The sequence below is a fragment of the Elephas maximus genome, chromosome 24 (genome assembly GCF_024166365.1).
Source record: "Elephas maximus indicus isolate mEleMax1 chromosome 24, mEleMax1 primary haplotype, whole genome shotgun sequence".
NCBI classification, from domain to species: domain Eukaryota; kingdom Metazoa; phylum Chordata; class Mammalia; order Proboscidea; family Elephantidae; genus Elephas; species Elephas maximus.
Window position 1 is genome coordinate 16,002,590 of NC_064842.1, and position 21,759 is coordinate 16,024,348.

Genomic DNA, 21,759 nt, shown 5'->3' on the forward strand with positions numbered 1-21,759 from the left:
CTAAGGAGCATTCTGGCTGTATTCTTCCAAGACAGATTTGTTCATTCTTTTGGCATTCCATGGTATATTCAGTATTCTTCACCAACACCACAATTCAGTCAATACATTCCAGGTTCTGATTATTAATGGATGTTTGCAGCTGTTTCATCTCATTTTAAGTCATGCCACATTAGCAAATGAAGGTCCCGAAAGCTTGACTCTATCCATGTCATTATGGTCGACTCTACTTTGAGGAGGCAGCTCTTTCCCAGTTGTCTTTTGCCTTCCAACCTGGGGGGCTCATCTTCCAGCACTATATCAGACAGTGTTCCCCTGCTATTCTTAAGGTTTTTGCTGGCTAATTCTTTTCAGAAGTAGACTGCCAGGTCCTTCTTCCTAGTCTTAGTCTGGAAGCCCAGCTGAAACCTGTCCTCTGTGGGTGACCCTGCTGGTATCTGAATACCGGTGGCATAGCTTCCAGCATCACAGCAACACACAAGCCCCCACAGTATAACAAACTGACAGACACGTGGGGGGTCAAGGGATAGCACTAGGGATATAAACGGGCCACACAAGGGGAGACTTTAAAAAAAGTTTTCCTTAAGTGGGTTGTTGTAGCTATAGAGGTGCACCACTTAGTCCTTCTGCTGTGAGGAGTGTTCAGCTGGCTCTTTGTATTTGTGGGATCCACATTCACAGATTCAACCAAGCACAGGTTGAAAATATTCAGAAAAAAAAGCTCATGTTATTGCTAATGTGTAGTTAGGCCTAATACGGTTGCATCTGTACTGAATATGTACAGACTTTTTTTTCTTGTCATTATCCCCTAAACAATACAGTATAACAACTATTTACATTGTATCAGGTATTATAAGTAGAGATGATTTAAAGTATACAGGAGGTGTGCATAGGTTATATGCGCCTACTATGCCATTTTATATAAGGGACTTGAGCACCTGTGGATTTTGATATTCATGGGGGTCCTGGAACAAATCCCCCACGAGTACTGAGGGACGACTGTAGTTGGCTGACAGGCTCCAACTGCTGTACCCTAGGATCTGCTGCAGCATTCATACAGATGCCGTGCTCTCCCCAGGTTGTTGCTTGCCGATAAATGAGCATGGCAGAGCTGCTAGAGCTGGGCCGTTTCCGTAACGGTCATGTATGTTCTGGGGCTCCCGCATGGCCTAGGTTAACCTCAAGCATGGGTTAGCTGTATGTTTATCTACAGAACTGCCTGGGTCATGATGGTAATCCATGGTCAACACTATGGTATATATTAAATGATACTCTGTAGTCATTGGTCTGTGAGTTGTCTTGGGGCAGGATGTACCAGCCTGTCAGCATTGTTTAGTAATTGTTTCTTTGGTGGAACTTAGGAAGTTTCATATAGGATTGCTATGAGTTGGAATTGACTTGATGGCAACAGATAATGGGTAGCAGTAGGGAGCTTCAATGATTAAGGCAGGTGGTAGAGCTGGAATATGCCTACCTGACCAACCCACTGTAAGAGATCTCCACCATAAATGGATTTGAGCTTCCTGGTATGTATGCTGTTGATGGTTCCTGATCAGAGACAAAGCACAACCTGTGCAATCCTGTAGTGGGAGGACAAAGTGCCTGAGTTGTCTAGATCCATGCATTTTATAGCCTTCTCCTGCTGTTGCTATGCTGTATCTTTTAACTGTAAAGAACATTTCTGTGAGTATAAACTGTGAGTTCTATGAATCCTTTCAGCAAACAAATAAGGTAATTAAAGCATAATTAATATAGCCACTTATCAGCCTGGCCAAGATTTCCTCAGAGCTGCACCACAGTCTTAGTTTTCTAGTTTCCTAAAAGTCCAAATCAGAGTTTTGGCCATGTTGATACCTTCTTTGTAGGTAGTCCTGGCATTCCTTGATTCCTTGGCTTGATGATCCTCACGTGGTGTCTGTCTTGCCCTGTGTCTGTGTATATGTCTCTGTGTCTATGCTGCTTTTTATACAACTCAGAAGTAATTAGGTTTAGGATCCACCCTACTCTGATATGACCTCAATCAAGTATGTTGCACTACATTGCATTATGAAAAAAATGATTAAATTAGATCCACAGGTATAAGGGTTAGGATCCCAGCACATAACAGTGGTCATTTCCCTAGTCCCTGAGAGTATTACTTGGCAGTTGGAGTAACCCTCCTCATTGAGTCCTTGTGGAGTAAAAGCTGTTATAGTGAGAAAGGCTAAAGGCTAAGTAGGAGCCTCCAAAACTGCTGCCCACTCCCCACCCACAAAATATTAAAACAAAAACAAGATCAAATCCTGGGTGTGAGGATGATGGTTAGTGCTACCATTAAAGATCTTGAGGGTGTTGGGTTGGGGATTTGATTTTTTTTTCAATCATTTTAAGTTTAATAATTTATTAATAATAATAAAGAGAAGTTTTTCAGTACTTTTTAAATCACTCATCCACACTTTCACGTTCTATATATTTTCTCATGTTCAACAAATTGATCCAAATAACTTTATCCCACTATTTAAAGAGAATAGTCTCTGCAATCATTTAAAACCATAGAGTAAAATAATTTCACTGTTAGGAGCTTTCTCAGTTTTCCTAGTCCTTTTTTTTTTTTTTTTAACACGTAACAGTAGCTCTTAATCTTATTGGGATCTGGATCCAAAGTTACATTCTTCCTCACAAACAAAATGTAATCAAATTCATGTTTACCCCAAATACCATCAGGTTGAATCTTGTATGATTCATATTACATAATTAACGTCTTCTAGGGGAACCTGTTCCATGGAAATTCTCAATTCAGTTTTTAAAGGCCTCTGTGCTGCCCTTTGTTGTCCTTGGATGGTGCAGATGGTTAAATGCTCAACTGCTAACCAAAAGGTTGGCAGTTTGAACCCACCCAGAGGCACCTTGGAAGAAAGGTCTGGCAATCTACTTCCAAAATGTCACAGCCTTTGAAAACCCAGTGGAGCACAGTTCTACTCTGACACACTTGGGGTCCCCATGAGTCAGAGTCAGCTTGATGGTGACTGGTTTTGTTTGTTTGCTTTTTTGGTGCTACCATTCTTAATCTAACTGTATCATTTTCTTCAAGTTCTCCTGGATCACTTATTCGATGAGTACAACAATACTGTTAAACTAACCTAGAAGGTAACTTCAGCATATGATCTCTGCTGTAGTAGTAGCTTATTTTCTGTGTTCAATTAGAAGACCTGTAAGACTCAATGCAATAGTCCTTCCTCAATATTTTCATTCAGGTGACGATTCTTTTTGGTTCCAGGCCCAATTTTATTGTCATTTTCATCAATAAGAATATACTTTTCTGCCAGAAATTGGACCTGTTGCTCATCAAAACTGTCAATATTTATTTCAGAAATTGTTACAGTATGTATGTTCTGCCCTAAATACCTGTGCTTTGGCTGTAGTAGTGGGTCCTGTGACTGAGTCCCACAGCAAAAACCAACACTGCAAACCCTAAAACTCATCTCTCCTAGGTGCGGCAATGGTGGGCAGGCCACACTGGATTGTCTTAAAGATAACTCCTACCCAAGATTTTCTTCCCCACTCCTTGCCACAGTTGATTGGTTCGGGGACAGGAGCCAAAACCAATGAGTCATTTCCATAGAGATTTGGAAACGAGATCCAGAAGAGTAGATTTAGTCACTCTTCACACAGCTATACCATAAGGCACAACTTGTCTTTTTTTCCGGTTGTGTTTTCTGCCATATGGATAGGGAAAGCACAAAAAGCCAGTTCCCAGAGAAAAGGTGGCGGTGGACACATAGGAGGTGCAGAGACAGGAGAGGGAGAGAGCCCCCAGCAGTGTTCCCAGCCCTGGTTCCAGTCCTGTCCTTCCTGAGGCCTGGCTGTGCTCCAGCCCTGGGCTTGTTATTTGCAACCCAAAGCCTCACTAATCTCCATTTCTATGCTGTAGTTAAACTAAAGTATGCTCTCAAGGATTGAATTATGTCCCCCCAAAAATGTGTGTATTGATTTGCCTGGGCCCTGATTCCAGGTATTGTGATTGTGTGATTTTCCTATGTGTTGTAAATCCTGCCTCCATGATGTTAATGAGGGAGGATGGGTGGCAGTTGTGTTAGTGGGGCTGGACTCAACCAACAGGATTGGATTGTGTCTTGAGGCAATCTCCTGAGATATAAAAGATAGAAGCAAGCAGAGAGACAGAGGGAGCTCATGCCACCAAGAAAGCAGCACCAGGAGCAGAGTGCGTCCTTTGGACACGGGGTCCCTGTGTCTGAGGAGCTCCTCGAACAGAGGAAGATTGAGGACAAAGACCTTCCTCCAGAGGTGACAGAGACAGAAAGCCTTCCCCTGAGGCTAACGCCCTGAATTGGACTTATAACTTCCTAGACTGTGAGAGAATAAATTTCTCTTTGTTAGAGCCATTCACTTGTGGTATTTCTGTTATGGCAGCACTAGATAACGAAGACATATGCATATGTGTGAAGGATGGGAGGCAATGAAAACAGCTTAATTTATTTAGGGATGGTGTGATGGTTAAGATTGTGTGCCAACTTGGCTGGGACAGGATTCTCAGTGGTCTGGCAGTCATATGATGTTGTGATCACCTCCATCGGACCTGTTGCTCATCAAAATTGTCAATAGTTATTTCAGAAATTGTTACAATATGTATGTTCTGCCCTAAATACCTGTGCTTTGGCTGTAGTAGTGGGTCCTGTGACTGAGTCCCACAGCAAAAACCAACCAAACACTGCGAGGCCTAAAACTCATCTCCCCTAGGTGCGACAATGGTTGAGTCCTGCCCCACTAACACAACTGCCACCCATACTCCCTCATTAACAGCATAGAGGCAGGATTAACAACACATAGGAAAATTACACAATAACCGGAATCAGGGCCCAGGCAAATCGATACACACATTTTTAGGGTGACGTAATCCATGTTGGGATTTGATATGTGATCACCTCCATGACAGGATCTGCTGTGAGTAATCAATCAGTTGAAAGGAGCTTCCTTGGGCCTGTGGGCTGCATTGAATATAAGTGGACATTCTGGCAAGGCTTGTGGGCTTTTGCTCGTTCTGGATCCTGCAGTTAGCTCCTGTTCTTCTGACTTCTGGTTCTGGGGACTTGAGCTAGCAGCTTACCTGTGGTCTGACCTGCTGATCTTGTGTTTGCCAGCCCCTGCGGGTACATGAATCAGGGGAAGCTTCCAGCCTGACTCATGGACTTGGGACGTTCTAGCCTCTACAACTGCGTAAGCCGTTTCCTTAATATCAGTTCCTCTCTATATATTACACGTTTACTGGTTTTGCTTCTCTAGAGAACCCAGCCTAAGACAGGTGGGATTGTGGATAAATGTTGGCTTTTATTTTTACTTCTACAAATAGTTTGCATCACAACTAATTTTTAAATTGAGTATAACATACATTTAGTGTAGGGCACAAATCTTAAGTGTATAGCATCTTGACAATTTTTTTTTCTTTCTAAATCAACTTCTTTGAGGTAAAGATTGTATAAATAGAATATGGCCATTTTAAGTATACAGTCTGATGAATTTTGATACCTGTTGTATACCCCGCCACAATCAAAGAACATTTTTATCACCAAAAAGTTTCCTTCATACCTCTTTGCAGTCAATCCCATCCCCTCCAGAATTAGGCAACCATTGATCTTCTGTCACTATATAGTAGTTATACCTGCTCTAGAATTTTACATAAAAAGACCATGTTATATGTACTTTTTTGGATCTTTCTTTAGCTCAGCAATAATGTTTTTGAGATTCATCCATGTGTTTCATGTGTCAGTAGTTTGCTCCTTTTTATTGCTGAGTAACCCAGAACCCAGCGCCGTCGAGCTGATTCCGACTCATAGCGAGACCCTATAGGACAGAGTAGAACTGCCCCATAGAGTTTCCAAGAAGCGCCTGGCGGATTTGAACTGCCGACCTTTTGGTTAGCAGCTGTAGCACTTAACCACTACGCCACCAGGGTTTCCTAGTATTCCATTATACGACATGTCTCAATTGCTTGTCTATTTGCCTGTAGACGTGTATTTACAGTTGGGGTTATTGTGAATAAAGTTGCTATGAATATTTATGTACAAGCCTTTTGTGAGCATATGTTTTCTTTCTCTTGGGCAAGTACCTGGGAGTGAAATGGCTGGGCTATGTGGTAGGTGTATGTTTAACTTTATAAGAGCCTGCCAAGTAGTTTTCCAATGTGATTGTGCCATTTGACATTCCTACCAGCAACATGTGAGAGTTCCAGCTGCTCCGTATCCTTGCCAGCACTTACTATTATCAGTTTTTTAAGCTTTTCTTTCGTGTGTGCCATTCCAATAGGTGTGTAGTGATATCGATTTCTAGACCTGTTTTGATCAGAGAACATGCTCTGTGTTGTTTCAGTCCTTTTAAATGTGAGACTTGTTTTATGCCCTGATTATGGACTATTTTGGTGAATCTTACCTCTGTACTTGAAAAGAATGTATATTTTATGACTGTTAGGTAGAGTGCTATATAAATATCAGGTCAAATTTATTCATAATGTTCAAACCTCTGTCTACGGATTTTCTATTCTTTCAGTTACTGAGAGAGGAATGTCGAAATTCCAGCTGTAATTGTGGAATTGTCTATTTCTCCTTTCAGTTTTTCCTTCCTGTATTTTGAAGCTGTGTTATTAGGTATACACACACTTAAGATTGTTAGCTTCTTGGGGAATTTCCCCTTTTAGCATTTTATGTCTTTTATCTCTGGTAGTATTCCTTATTCTGAAGTCACTGTGTCTGATATTAGTACAGATTGCTTATGACTAGTGTTTGCATGGTATATACATTTTTCACCATTTTCTTTTTTTGTTAGTTGATGCTCAGCACCTACTCAGTCCTTCTCCAGTTTCTCATGGCTGCTCTGGAGGCCCAGCATTGCTCAGCCTCCTGGCCCATTTCAGGCATCATACTGGCCTGTGTGTATTGGCCTCACAGGTGGCATCTGGTGTGTTTCATTACAACTGGAATAGCAGGTCCAGGTCTTAACACCCAGTCGGGGAACACCACTGCCCTCAGGCCTTCAGATGTACCTGCAGCTGAATGCTGAGCAGGGGTGGAGCACCCTAGTGTAAGCAGGAGCATGACCAGGATCATTCTGATGACTCCCTGTGTTCAAGGAACACAAGCTACCCAGAGGGTTTCCTTTGAGATTTCGGTGCCTGACGACCTCACACCTCAGGGAGGGTGCATGATGCAATTAAAACAAATCAATGGCAGACTTTGGGGTTGGATAAAATCTGGGTTCTACTCTTTGCCTTGCCACGCACCGACTATGTGAATATTCTAGTTATCCACTTGTGCATAACAAAACACCCCAAGACTTAGGAGCTTAAAACCAACACCATTTTTTTTCTCATTCAAAAATTTACACCCATGTTGTTTTGTGATATTGATTGCAATCCCTACAACGGTGTCAGCACTCTCTCGTTTTCTACCTCAGGTTCCCCATGTCCCTTCATCCAGTTTTCTGTCCCTGCCTGCTTTCTTGTCTTTCTTTTTGGGCAGGTGTTGCCCCATTGGTCTCGTATACTTCACTGAACTAAAAAGCACGTTCCTCACATGTGTTATTGTTTTATAGCCCTGTCTAATCTTTGGCTGAAAGGTAGACTTTTGGAGTGGCTTTAGTTCTGAGTTAGCAGGGTGTCCAGGAGCCATAATCTCGGGGGTTCCTCCAGTCTCTGTCAGACCAGTAGGTCTGGTCTTTTTGTGTGTGTGTGAATTTGAATTTGTTCTACATTTTTCTCCCACTCTGTCCAGGACCTTCTATTGTGATCCCTGTCAGAGCAGTCAGTGGTGGTAGTCAGGTACCATGTAGCTCTTCTGGGCTCAGGTTTGTGGAGACTGTAGTTCATGTGGTCCATTAGTCATTTGCGGTAATATTTTGGTTTTGGTTTTCTTCAATCTCCTTTGTTCTGGACGAGATGGGACCAAGAAGTGTATCTTAGACGGCTGCTCGCAAGCTTTTAAGACCCCAGATGCTCCTCACCAAAGTAAAACGTAAAACATTTTCTTTATGGACTGTGGCCTACCGAGGGGATTGGTCAGTTTGTGGTGGAAGGAGGAGGATTATACAAGGGCCAATCCCACAGAGGCTGAGGAAGACCTCACTACCCTCAAGAAGAGGAGCTTGGAGCAGAGCGCATCCTTTGGACCCATGGTCCCAGGAGAGCGAGCAGTAACACTGAAGACAGTGCGAGACAGCGAAAAATGGCAGCAAACACACACAGTAGAGCCCAGCGATAACAGTACGAGTGGCAGGAACCAGAAGACTGGTGCAAGGCAGCTGCACTGGGCTTGTAGACCCACAGAGCTAGAGAGAGCTGAGTGCCTTTGGGCATGAGTCTTGCTGGTACCTCCGGGCACTTGTCAATGGAGCTAAAGAGCTATAACACTTGCCCCAGAAGGGCAGAGGCCAAGAGAAGGCCTGGTGGTGGGCCTGGCTGAGAGAAGGCCAGCCTGTAACGCCTAGAAGCTGAAAGCTCCTTTGGTTAGGAGCTGTCCTGGTTAAAGAACTGTATCCTGTCTCCTAAGGAGCTCTGGTGGTGCAGTGGTTATAAGCACTCAGCTGCTAACCAAAAGGTCGGTCAGTAGTTTGAACTCGCCAGCTACTCTGCAGGAGAAAGATGTGGCAGTTTGCTTCCACAAAGATTACCTCCTTAGAAACCGCATGGGGAAGTTTTCCTCTGTCCTATAGGGTCGCTATGAGTCAGAGTTAACTCGAGAGCAACAGCAGTGGGATCCTGCTTCCTGACTTGTATCCCGTTACTTCCAAGTTGATCCCGAGTTGTAGCCTGTACTTCCCTAATAAATCATATGCTTGTGAGTATGGTCTGTGCATTCTGTGTGGCTGTTGCAAGGTATTATTGAACCCAGGGTAGAAGTAGAGAGTGAAGGGGTGGGGGTAGCTGGTGTCGGAAATGGTGAAAAAGTTGGAGAGTGGAGGTACGTCTGACCTCGCCTCATAGGATTCAACTTTGTGCTGATCATGATTCTCATCCCTCTTCAAGTTAAATGAGGTCTGACACTACACTGTGATCCATAGGGTTTTCATTAGCTGGATTTTGGAAGTAGGTTGCCAGGCCTTTCTTCCTAGTCCATCTTAGTCTACAGGTTCTGCTGGAACCTGTTTAGCATTATAGCAACACGAAAGCCTCCACTGAGAGATGGATGATGGCTGTGGATAAGGTGCTTTGGCAAGGAATCAAACACGGGTCTCCTGAGTGGAAGGCGAGAATTTTACCACTGAACCACCACTGCCCTCCTTTTACTGACACACCAAGAATTTAAGAAACCTTGCAGCATCATACCAGCAACTGGCAAAGTCAAGCAACTGATTTTCTGAGCACTGAATAATGTGTACAGCTCCAATTTCTTTACAACACAGGTACAAAGTTTCACAAAGACTCTTTCAACTAAGCTTCAACCCAAAACTAAAAATCAAACCTGTTGCCGCTGAGTCGAGTCTGACTCATAGAGACCCTATAGACAGAGTAGAAACCCCCATTGGGTTTCCAAGGAGTGACTGGTAGATTCAAACTGCTGACCTTTTGGTTAGCAGCTGAGCTCTTAACCACGGCACCACCAGGGCTCCAGCTTCAGCATAAAAGAAACCCATTGCCACCAGGGCTCCAGCTTCAACATAAAAGAAACCCATTGCCGTTGAGTCAATTCTGACTCATAGCGACCCTATAGGACAGAGTAGAACTGCCGCATAGGGTTTCCAAGGAGCACCTGGTAGATTTGAACTGCCAACCTTTAGGTTAACAGCTGTAGCTCTTAACCACTACACCACCAGGGTTTCCAGCTTCAACATAGTGTCCGTTTATTAATGAAAAGATACAAAAGTTATAACATTGAAATGAATGACAGAGGGTTATACTAGTCACTCTCAAGTTTTTTTCATACATTTTTCTGTCGAATGAAATACTCTGCATTTTTCAAAATTAACAGTTAGTCTCCCATGAAATTCCACTGCCTCTATAACGTAGTTGTCTCTTGAGAATAATAACGAGAACCCTTTAGCCTACAGCTACTGCCAGGGACCTACGATCAAGAATTCACCCACCATGTTGCCAGTGAGTCTCTTTTCTATGCCCAGGTAAATCCTCCGTAAATTTCAAGACCCAGCTGCTACATTTTCAGGCCTCTTTCTGAATCACTCTAGCCCCTGCTGGTTTTTCTTTCTCCACACTCCAAAGACACAATAAACAAACAAACAAACAAACCTGTTGAGTGGATTCTGACTCATAATAGTTCTGACCAAATAGTTTGCTTCTTGATCACATTGTTGTCCCTAGCGGATTCAACAAATATTTATAGTGTGCCCATTATGCAGGAGAAAAATGCCCTCCAGTTGACTTTTAGAAGCAAATCTTGTACCTTGGTTGGTGTTCTTAGATTTATTGTGTCACCTGTCTGAGCAGCTGCAGGACACAGAGGAAGTATTTAATAAGTATTTGTGCATTTGTGGGCTCCACCCCTAGTCCTGGAACTTGTTCTTCCTACTATCTTAGTTCTTGAATTTCAGCTCTTACCCGGTCTCTGTGTTGAGCAAACTACATCGCATCTTCATTAATCATCAGCATTTTTAAGTTCTCAAAGTTACTTAGTGCCTCCTCTTAATTTCTTACTGTATCCTTCTAGGCCTGCTTCTAACATGTGATTTCCTCTCAGATTAGGTATGTGAATTTTTCTCTGTTTTTAGCTCTTGGCTTTTTATTCCCCTCATGTTGTTTCATTTGCACCTCACATGTTGGTATACCTTTTGGACACATACTCACGTATAGTAAGCTTTCCTTCCAATGTGGAAAATATTTTCAGTCCTTTATGTATTGAGAATTCTTAAGTGTTATCTGTTATGATATTGTTCACTATAAGTAACTGAACACACTCACTGGAATGCCTTCAAACAATAAAGGAATGGTGTCTTAGGCTGAGTTCCCTAGAGGAGCAAAACCAGTGAGATGTATATATATATAAGTATATATAAAAAAAACCCGTTGCTGTCAAGTCGATCCCAATTCATAGCGAACCTATAGACAGAGTAGAACTGCCCCATGGCGTTTCCAAAGAGCGACTGGTGGATTCTAACTGCCAGCCTTCTGGTTAGCAGCCTTCCCTTAACCACTGTGCCACCAGGGTTCCATTAACATATAGAGAGGGATTTAACTCAAGGAAATGGCTTTTGAAGTTGTGGAGGATGGAAAGTCCCAAATCCATGGGTCAGGCATTAGGAGGCTTCTCCTGACCCACGTAGTTGCAGGGGCTGACAAACCCCAAACTGGAAGGTCAGACAGTAGGCTGCTGGCTCACAGGGCTACAGGAGTAGGTGAACTCACAATCTACAAGTCAGGTGGCAGGCTGCTGACATCCCAAGAACCAGAGATCAGATGATGACGAATCAGATGCAGGAACCAGAGTGAGACTGACCCTTGCTGGAAGATCCATACCGGGAGGCAGGCCATACCCCAAAGAAACTCCTCTTTCAACTGACTGGATACTCATAGCAGATCTCATCATGGAGGTAATTACATTATATCAGATTTCATTATGGAGATGATTAAATTAAATTCCATTATGGAAGAGCAATCAGTCCAATGTCTGCTAAACCACTGAGAATCATAGCCTAGCCAAGCTGACATATAACATTAACTATCAGTTCACCCCTTGTCAACTTGACACCTGTACACGTCTCCTTAAGCCATACATGATATCTAAATAGACAATTTACAAAGTCATACTTGCACCTAACATGATACAACTAACATGTGTACAACTGAAAATGCACTAGCTCCATTTACATCTTATATAAGTAATAGGATAAGGGAGGGAAGAAAATAAAAGTATTTGCTATGTACACATATACACACACATGTTGTCGTTGTTAGGTGCTTTTGAGTCGGCATCGCTATGAGTTGGAACCATGTACAACAGAATGAAACACTGCCTGGTCCTGAGCCATCCTCAAAATTGTTGCTGTGTTTGAACCCATTGTTGCAGGCACTGCCTTAATCCATCTCGTTAAGGGTCTTCCTCTCTTTCGCTGACCCTCTACTTTACCAACCTTGATGTCCTTCGTTAGGGACTGGTCCCTGCTGATAACATGTCCAAAGTATGTGAGACAAAGTCTCACCATCCTTGCTTCTAAGGAGCATTCTGGCTGTACTTCTTCCAAGACAGATTTGTTCATTTTTCTGGCAGGCCATGCTGTAGTCAGTATTCTTTGCTAACACCATAATTCAAATGCATCAATTCTTATTTGGTCTTCCTTACTCATATGAGGTAACTGAAGATATCATGACTTGGGTCAGGCACACTTTGGTCCTCAAAGTGACATCTTTGCTTTTGAACGCTTTCAAGACGTCTTTTGCAGATCTGCCCAGTGCAATATGACGTTTGATTTCTTGACTGCTGCTTCCATGGGCATTGCCTGTGGATCCAAATAAATTGAAATCCTTGATAACTTCAATATTTTCATTTATCCTGATGTTTATTGGTCCAGTTGGGAGGATTTTTGTTTTCTTTATGTTGATGTAATAATCCATATTGAAGGCTGTAGTCTTTGGTCTTCATTGCTGAGTGCTTCAAGTCCTCTTCACTTTCAGCAAGCAAGATTGTGTCATCTACATATTGCATTGCAGGTTGTTAATGAGTCTTCCTTCAATCCTGATGCCATGTTCTTCATATAGGCCAGCTTCTCAGATTATTTGCTCAGCATACAGATTGAATAAGTATGGTGGAAGGATATAACCCCAATGTACACCTTTCCTAATTTTAAACCATGCAGTATCCCCTTGTTCTGTTTAAACAACTTCTATTTGTCCATATACAGGTTCCACAATTAAGTGCTCTGGAATTCCCATTCTTCACAATGTTATCCATAATTTGTTATGATCCACACAGTCAAATGCCTTTGCATAATCAATTAAACACAGGTAAACATCTTTCTGGTATTCTCTGCTTTCAGCCAAGATCCATCTGACATCAGCAGTGATATCCCTCATTCCATGTCCTCTTCTGAATCCACCTGAAATTTCTGGCAGTTCCCTATCGATGTACTGCTGCAGCAAGTTTTGAATCATCTTCAGCAAAATTTTACTTGCATGTGATACCAATGATATTGTTCAATAATTTGTTCATTCTGTTGGATCACTGTTCTTTGGAATGGGCACATATATGGATCTCTTCCAGTCAGTTGGCCAGGTAGCTGTCTTCCAAATTTCTTGGCATAGATGAGTGAGTACTTCCAGTATCACATCTGTTTGTTGAAGCATCTTAATTGGTACTCCATCAGTTTCTGGAGCCTTATTTTTTACCAGTGCCTTCAGTGCAGCTTGGACTTTTTCTTTCAGTACCATTGGTTCTTGATCATATACTATCATCTTGCCTATCAGTTTGTCATACTGTGGTGGCTTGTGTGTTGCTATGATGCTAGAAGCTATGCCATTGGTATTTCAAATACCAGCAGGGTCATCCATGGCAAAGAATTTTTAGCATATGTTCCAGACTAAGACAGACTAGGAAGAAGAAACTGGTGATCTACTTAGGAAAAAAAAAAAAAAAAAATTAGCCAGTGAAACCCTTATAGATAGCAGCAGAACATTGTCTGATACATTTTTGGAAGATGAGCCCCTCAGGTTGGAAGGTACTCAAAATACGACTGGGAAAGTGTTGCCTCCTCAAAATAGAGTTGATCTTAATGAAGTGTATGGAGTAAATCTTTCAGGACCTTCTCTTGCTGATGTGGCAAGAATCAAAATGAAAAGAAATAGCTGCAAATAACCATTACTAATCGGAACTTGGAATGCGTAAAGTATGAATCAAGGAAAATTAGAAGTCATCAAAAATGAAATGAAATGCTTGAGGGTTCATATCCTAGGCATTAGTGAGCTGAAATGGACTGGTTGGTATTGGCCATTTTGAATTGGACAATCATATGGTCTACTATGCCGGGATTGAGAAATTAAAGACGAATGGCATCACATTCATCATAAAAAACAGGATTTCAAGATCCATTCTGATGTACAACACTGTCAGTGTTAATATCCATTTGTCTACAAGGAAGACTAGTTATTATTCAAATTTACACACCAACCACTAATGCCAAAGATAAAGAAATTAAAAGATTTTTACCAGCTTTTGCAGTTTGAAATTGATCAAATATGCAATTAAGATACATTGATAATTACTGGTGTTTGGAATGAGAAAGTTGGAAACAAAGAAGAAGGATCAGTAGTTGGAAAATAAGGCTTTGGTGTTAGAAACGATGCTGGAGATCCCATGACAGAATTTTGCAAGAGCAACAACTTATTCATCAGAAATACCTTTTTTCATCAACATAAATGGTGACTGTACACATGGATCTCACCAGAAGGAATCGACAGGAATCAAATCAACTACATCTGTAAAAAGAGATGATGGAAAAGCTCAATATCATCAGTCAGAACAAGGCCAGGTGCTGGCTGCAGAGTTACTCATATGCAAGTTCAAGTTGAAGCTGAAGAAAATTAAAACAAGTCCACGAGAGCCAAAATATGACCTTGAGTATATCCCACCTGAATTTAGAGACCATCTCAAGAATAGATTTGACACACTGAACACTAATTACCAACGACCAGAGTAGTTTGAGGGATGACGTCAAGGACATCATGCATGAAGAAAGCAAAAGGTCATTAAAAAGACAAGAAAGAAAGACCAAAATGGATGTCAGAAGAGACTCTGAAACTTGCTCTTGAACATAGAGTAGCTAAAGCAAATAGAAGAAATGAAGTAAAAGGGCTGAACGGACGATTTCAAAGGGCGGCTCAAGACGACAAAATTAAATATTATAATGAAATGTGCAAAGACCTGGCATTAGAAAACCAAAAGGGAAGAACATGCTTGGCATTTCTCAAGCTGAAAGAACTGAAGAAAAATTAGTCTCAAGTTCCAATATCGAAGGATTATATGGGCAAAAAATTGAACAATGCGGGAACCATGAAAAGAAGATGGAAGGAATACAAAGAGTCTCTGTATCAGAAAGAATTGGTTGATGTTCAGCCATTTCAGGAGGTAGCATATGATCAAGAACCGTAAAGATTATAGTCAAGAAAACCATATGAAGTCAGTTCTACTTTGTAACACATGGGGTCACCATGAGTCAAAATTAACTTGATGGCAAAGGGTTTGGTTTTTTGGTTTTGGTATTTTATTCTAAAGTAGAACTGAAATGCTAAGTTGCTGACTTCTACACATGGGAGAGTTGAGAGACTGACTGAGATTTCAAGACTTCCCTCTTGCTTAGACTCCTAGCGACCCTGTCATACAGAGTTGAACTGCCCCATAGGGTTTCCAAGGAGTGCCTGGTGGATTCAAACTGCTGACCTTTTGGTTAGCAGCTGTAGCTCTTAACCACTATGCCACCAGGGTTTCCAAATGTAAGTAGGACTGCTAATGTTGCCAAGCACATGTAGTTCTCATTGTCTAGTCAGAGAAAATGAAGTACAGATGGATTAAGTGATGCACTCAGATTCACGTGTCTGTCACTGACAGATTCCCTGAGGACTTACTTAATTTCAGTCCATTAACTTACTTGCTTTCCATTAAACACAAGCCATTTACTCCAAGATGGTGGTTCTAAGGAGGGGGGGCTACCTAGAATTAAGACAGGACAGAACAGTTTTTTTTTTTTTTTAATAATTTTTATTGTGCTTTAAGTGAAAGTTCACAAATCAAGTCAGTCTCTCACACAAAAACCCATATACACCTTGCTACACACTCCCAATTACTCTCCCCCTAATGAGACAGGCTGCTCTCTCTCTCCACTCTCTCTTTTCATGTCCTTTTCGCCAGCTTCTAACCCCCTCCACGCTCTCATCTCCCCTCCAGGCAGGAGATGCCAGCATAGTTTCAAGTGTCCCCCTGATCCAAGAAGCTCACTCCTCACCAGCATCCATCTCCAACCCTTTGTCCAGTCCAATCCATGTCTGAAGAGTTGGCTTCGGGAATGGTTCCTGTCCTGGGGCAACAGAAGGCCTGGGGGCCATGACCACCAGGGTCCTTCCAGTCTCAGTCAGACCATTAAGTCTGGTCTTTTTACGAGAATTTGGGGTCTGCATCCCACTGCTCTCCTGCTCCCTCAGGGGTTCTCTGTTGTGCCCCCTGTCAGGGGAGTCATCTGTTGTAGCTGGGCACCATCTAGTTCTTCTGGTCTCAGGCTGATGTAGTCTCTGGTTCATGTGGCCCTTTAGGACAGAACACTTTTAATTTTTTTTTTTTTACTTAGGTATTTTTCAGGATTTTCTACCATTTCTTGGTAATGATTTTCGGTTTTCAAAACATAGAGAGAGGCCAGTGCTGGGGAAAAAAATGCAGGGGGAAGTGCTTATAAGACTTCTGGATATAAAATGACCTTCTCAGATCAAGAGCTTTGATGGATCAAAGGTGAAAAACTGAAATATATTTGGTAACCTGTCCTTGAAATATCTAGCGGCTCTAACTGAGCACTTGGGGCAAACTACCAACGGAGCAAGAGGTTTCTAAACAACAGAGTCCCGGTGTTCTTCCCTGCCTGGGCATGCTGCCAGTTTGACTCCTTGCTGCCCCTTTGGTTACCTTTGGAACAAGTCGGGGCTGTGAGAGGGCACTGCCGTCAGAGACATGGCTACCCATTTCCTCAGATACCTGAGTTTTCCTGGGCGGTGCTTACAAAAAGACATCAGTACAAGGAGCCCTGCCTTCACAAGCTGTCTGAGGAGGGAAGTGGACAGCTTTGTGGTGTGAAGGCACTGTGGAAAATGAACAATGAGCCCACTCCTCAGGAACAGCTACCGCCCATTGATCTCCCACACACGGAAAATTAAACCTCTGTGTGTCCTCCCAGCTCGGAGCTTACCCGCTGCTCCTGGACCAAGGGCACCATTTATCACCTCAGGTGGAAGAAAAGGACAGGGCACAGCAGGGCCAGGTGGGTTAAGGGTATTACCAAACTCTAAGGTAGGTCCTTGTCTGGTGTGCTCAGACTTGCCAATTATCTGGACACCAGTCTTTGAGAAAGTAACTTTATTGAAATGGGCAGAGCAAAGAGCTGGGAGGAAGATCCTCAGATCAGGTTCCCTGAGCTACGGGGAAGCAGGGCTTGTATGTGATTTGGGCAGCAAGATGGTAGCTGTGCTGGTGTATTGGGGCGGAAAATTCCAGAAGGTGGCCAAGAAGCAGGAGGTGATGTGGTTCTTGTCAGACCTCTGGCTGTGGGATAAGGTCCAGGTGATGCTTTTACTTCTGATTTGTTCCTCCTGTTGCTGCATCCTCTGTTGAGGTCAATTAGCGGTCACAGCTGGCCTTTCTACGCATGCGGGGTGGGCCAAGTCTGGCTTGGGCTAATTTAATGACTAACAGAAATTTACTGTCATTCGTAGGGTCAGGTTACAATCCCCCCTTGAGTTGTAACAATCCCCCTTTTAGTTGTAGCAATTCTTTAATCTTAAGGGATAGGGGTCCACGACTCATCTGGCTACTTCCTGCTGACATGGGGAGGAGTTTTAGGGACATAGGAACAGGAAAGGAATGCTTAGCTCCTGGGGGTAGCAGGTAAAGAAGACTTAAAACCAAAGACACAAAGGAAAGATTAGTCCAAAGGACTAATGGACCACAAATACCACAACCTCCACCAGACTGAGTCCAGCACAACTAGATGGTGCCTGGCTTCCACCACCAACTGCTCTGACAGGGATACCAATAGAGGGTTCCAGACAGAGCTGGAGAAAAATGTAAGTCACTCCTGAGGCTTACCCTTCAGCCAAAGATTAGACAGGCTCATAAAACAAGAGACAATAGATAAATGGTAACTTTGGTGAAGGGTAAGACAGTACACAATACCGGGGAAGACAGCACAGCTTGTCCAAGGCAAGGTCATGGAAGCTCCACAGACACATCCAGACTCTGAAGGACCAAATTACTGGGCCAAGGGCTGTGAGGACCATGGTCTCAGGGAGTATCTACCTCAATTGGCATAACACAGTGTAATGGATTGAATTGTGTCTCCCCAAAATATGTGTCAACTTGGTTAGGCCACGTGTGATTGTCCTCCATTTTGTGATTTTCCTATGTATTATAAGTCATAATGTCTGCCTGTGGTTAAAAAGGATTAGGGTGGGATGTAACACCCTTGTTCAGGCCACATCTCTGATCCAAAGGATTTTCCCTGGGGTGTGGCCTGCACCACCTTTTATCTCTTGAGAGATAAAAGGAAAGGGAAGCAAGCAAGAAAGTTGAAGACCTCATACCACCAAGAAAGCAGCACCTGGAGAAGAGCACGTCCTTTTGACCTGGGGTCCCTGCGCCTGAGATGCTCCCAGACCAATGGAAGACTGATGATAATGACCTTCTTCCAGACCCGAAAGAGGGGGAGAAAGCCTTCCCCTGGAGCCAGTGCCCTGAATTTGGACTTGTAGCCTACTTGACTGTGAAAGAATAAATTTTGTTAAAGCCATCCACTTGTGGTATTTGTTATGGTAGCACTAGATGACTAAGACACGTAGTTTATAAAGAAGATATGCCAGGCAGTGAGCTAAGTGGTTTTTCAGTTCAGTCTTCACGATAACCCTATATAAAGGGGCCACTGTTATTCGCTGCTATTTTGCAGATAAGGAAACAGCCACCTGGAAGTAAAGGCCCTTGACCCAAAAATCAAAAGCTAGCAGAGCCAGGATTTAAACCCAGGCAGATGATCTCCAGGATCCTTTTGTTATACTGCCACCAGAAGTGTTTTTGGCTCTCTTCTACTGCCAGGCCCTTTCATACACTCAGGTTTTCCCTTCAGTTAACAACCTCCCTGTAAACACTGTACACACACGCTGATAGTTCCCAACTTCTAGGCACCAGCGCTGTTTGCCAGCTTCTGCCGCCTTGTTCCACCTCCTGCCGCCTTGTTCCACCTCCTGCCGCCTTGTTCCACCTCCTGCCGCCTTGTTCCACCTCCGGCCGCCTTGTTCCACCTCCTGCCGCCTTGTTCCACCTCCTGCCGCCTTGTTCCACCTCCTGCCGCCTTGTTCCACCTCCTGCCGCCTTGTTCCACCTCCTGCCGCCTTGTTCCACCTCTAAGATTTAGGAGGGCAAAGAGAATGGCTGATCTTAGGTGCTAAAAGAAGCAAAGGAAATTGCCTGTATAAGCAGAATGCGTGCCAGTAACCACTGAAATGCAAGTCAGTCTCACCCCCGGCCCAGGAGACTGAAATAGAAATGGAGCAGGGAATGGGGTGTCAGGATGCAAAAGTTTAACGTATGTTATCTAAGATACCTGGAAACACTAAGTTCCGGGACTATTTAACGATCATCTGAAGTACTACAACCACAGGCTGCCTTAAGGAAAGGTCTCCCACGCAGCACTTCATAGGGGCCCAACTGGCACCTGCTTCTAGGGGCCACCTGACTCTCAACAGGGCAATGTAGCAGCTTGACCCAGGCAGGGCAGGTTGGTCTCTCAGAATACAAGTATTCACCCACATTGCCCACACTAGCTTAAGGTTTCCAATTAGACCTTTTAAGCACACAGTCAGTGTAGTAGTTACTGTGGTCTCCAGGAGCACGTAGCTTCCGCCAAATTCCTAAATGTCCTGACATCAGACACAAAGGCTCCTCTGTTATCACTTTGAATGGAATAAGGTAAACCGAATCTAGGGATGATTTCATCGAGGAGAGCTTTGCTTACCTCGGATGCCTTTTCCGTTGTCGGGGGAAGGCTTCTACCCATCTGGTAAAGGTTATCTACAAACACTGAAAGATACTTGAAACCTCCTGCAGTTGTTGGCATAACTGTTAAGTCCACTTGCCAGTCTTCTCTGGGTCTGGTCCCGTTGGCTTGTACCCCTGGCATAGGAGGTGGTGGGCCTAGTTTTGGATTGTTCTTTTGTCTTTTGTAGATTAGGCTCTTTGATCAGTTTGGCTAGCCAGTGAAACATAGTATCCCAGTGTAAAGTGCTCTCGTGAGCTGCCTTTATTATCCGGTGCATCAGGTGTTCTGGTATTAACCTGTCTTTGGAAATTGTGCAACCACCTGTCTTCTGCTCTGTTATTAAGGCCAAAGCCCTATTCACAAGCTCTGTTTACATCACATCAGGGGTTTTTGTTCTAGCAGCTTGTTTGGCTGCCTGATCCTTTAATCATGTAAGACTCTCCCTTCTGGTGCCCGGAGGAGTGTATAACTGCCACCTCTGTTGACCATAGTGCATTATTCAAAAAAGGTATCTCTGGTAGGCTTTCTTTCCTCCAGCTGAAATGCTTTTTGCTGTCACGGGCCTGCCAGAGTTTGGGGTGAGGTAAGGATGGTGACCATCTCAGAGGCCCTGAAGCTGTATGCCACCTCTGCCTGTGTTTGGCAGTTGTCCACCCTGCCAGTGAAGCCAGCCAACAGCTGGGCCTGCAGACTTGTCCCTGCCTGGGTGGCTGGAGGGTCCCCTGTGTGCCTGAGACAGCAGCAGAGGCCATGTTCTCCACCTCTTAGGTCTGTCGTGTATGTCAGTAAAGTTGTCCTCCCATTGTTATTGCAGCCCAGGGCTCCTCACTAGTTGCAGGCAGTCCCTGGGCCCAGTCAGTCAGAGTCATCAGCTGACAGCTGCAGGAGCTGTGTTATGGGTTTCCTGCTTGGACTGGGTTGGCTGAGAGGGGCACTCTTGTTCCAGTGGCCTTGTTGTTTGCCGTAGGCACACTGTCTCGGGCCTTGGGTTGGCCACCGGCCCTTTTGGGGCCCAGAGGACTTACCTCGAAGGAGGTATGCTTGCGCAGTGGGTTACCTCTGAGAGCTGCTGCCAGGAGCGAGGGCTTTTTCCTTGTACCTGGTCCCGATTATTGAAGACCTTAAAGGCAATCTCAGCAAGTTGTAAAGTAGTCATTCCTAGACCTCCTTCTAACTTTTGAAGTTTCCCTGATGTGAGGGGCACTCTGGCTGATGAGGGTCATATTTATTAACCCGGCATTCTCTGGTCTTCAGGGCTTATATCAGCAAACCACCGGTGTGCTTGGTACACCCGTTCTAGGAAGCTGGAGGGATTTTCCTCGGGGCCTTGTCGTACATCCTGAACTTTCCTAAGGCTCTTCTGTTTTGGGTTCCTGGCTGTAAACCAACTATCAGTTTTTATAGTTGTTCTAGCTGTCCTGCCCCCAGCCAATCATTTGGGTCCCAGTGTGAATCTATGGCAGGTACAGCCTGGGCTGCTGGGAGTCTAATACCATTCTGAGGGTTGAGGTTATGCAACCTGTTGGCCTCTTGGTGTGCATTTTCTAAGAGCATCTTCCATTCCTCTAGAGCTAAAAAACACTTTAGGAGTGACTGACAGCACAATTACGATGATGGCAAAGATGGACACGAACAAAGCTGTGCATTTTGGGTCATGGCTGTTCTTCCAGTTATACAGGTCAGAGGTAGAGAACAGTGTATGGACCCAGATATACCCTCTAGGCTGGCCCTTGTGATCCAGTCTGGCAGGCATTTGTCTCAGTGGAAATTGTGAGGAGCCAGCAAGCAATTTGCCAGAGGGGTGGCAGAGGGGTCTGCCAAAGTGGTAGCAGCTGCCTGGCCGGGAGCCAGGCCTACACCTCCAGGTGGAAGGAGTATGGATATATGCAAATCTCGGTGAGGCTCCGGTTTTCGACCTAAGCCCCACTCTATAAGCAAGAAGCCTGTGTCTGTCCCAGGCAAATCCTAGCTCCTTTTAGCATATCCAATTAAGTATAGGCTGAAGGCAGAGTTACAAGTTCTCTGTAGTACATTCAGCTAAATGCACAA

The 21,759-nt window shown here is 43.9% G+C and overlaps 1 pseudogene; it reads right to left on the reverse strand.

Moving 5' to 3' along the window:
* Positions 1–2,434: 2,434 nt before the first annotated feature.
* LOC126066681 (isopentenyl-diphosphate Delta-isomerase 1-like) lies at positions 2,435–20,866 on the reverse strand (annotated as a pseudogene).
* Between the last annotated feature and the right edge of the window lie 893 nt (positions 20,867–21,759).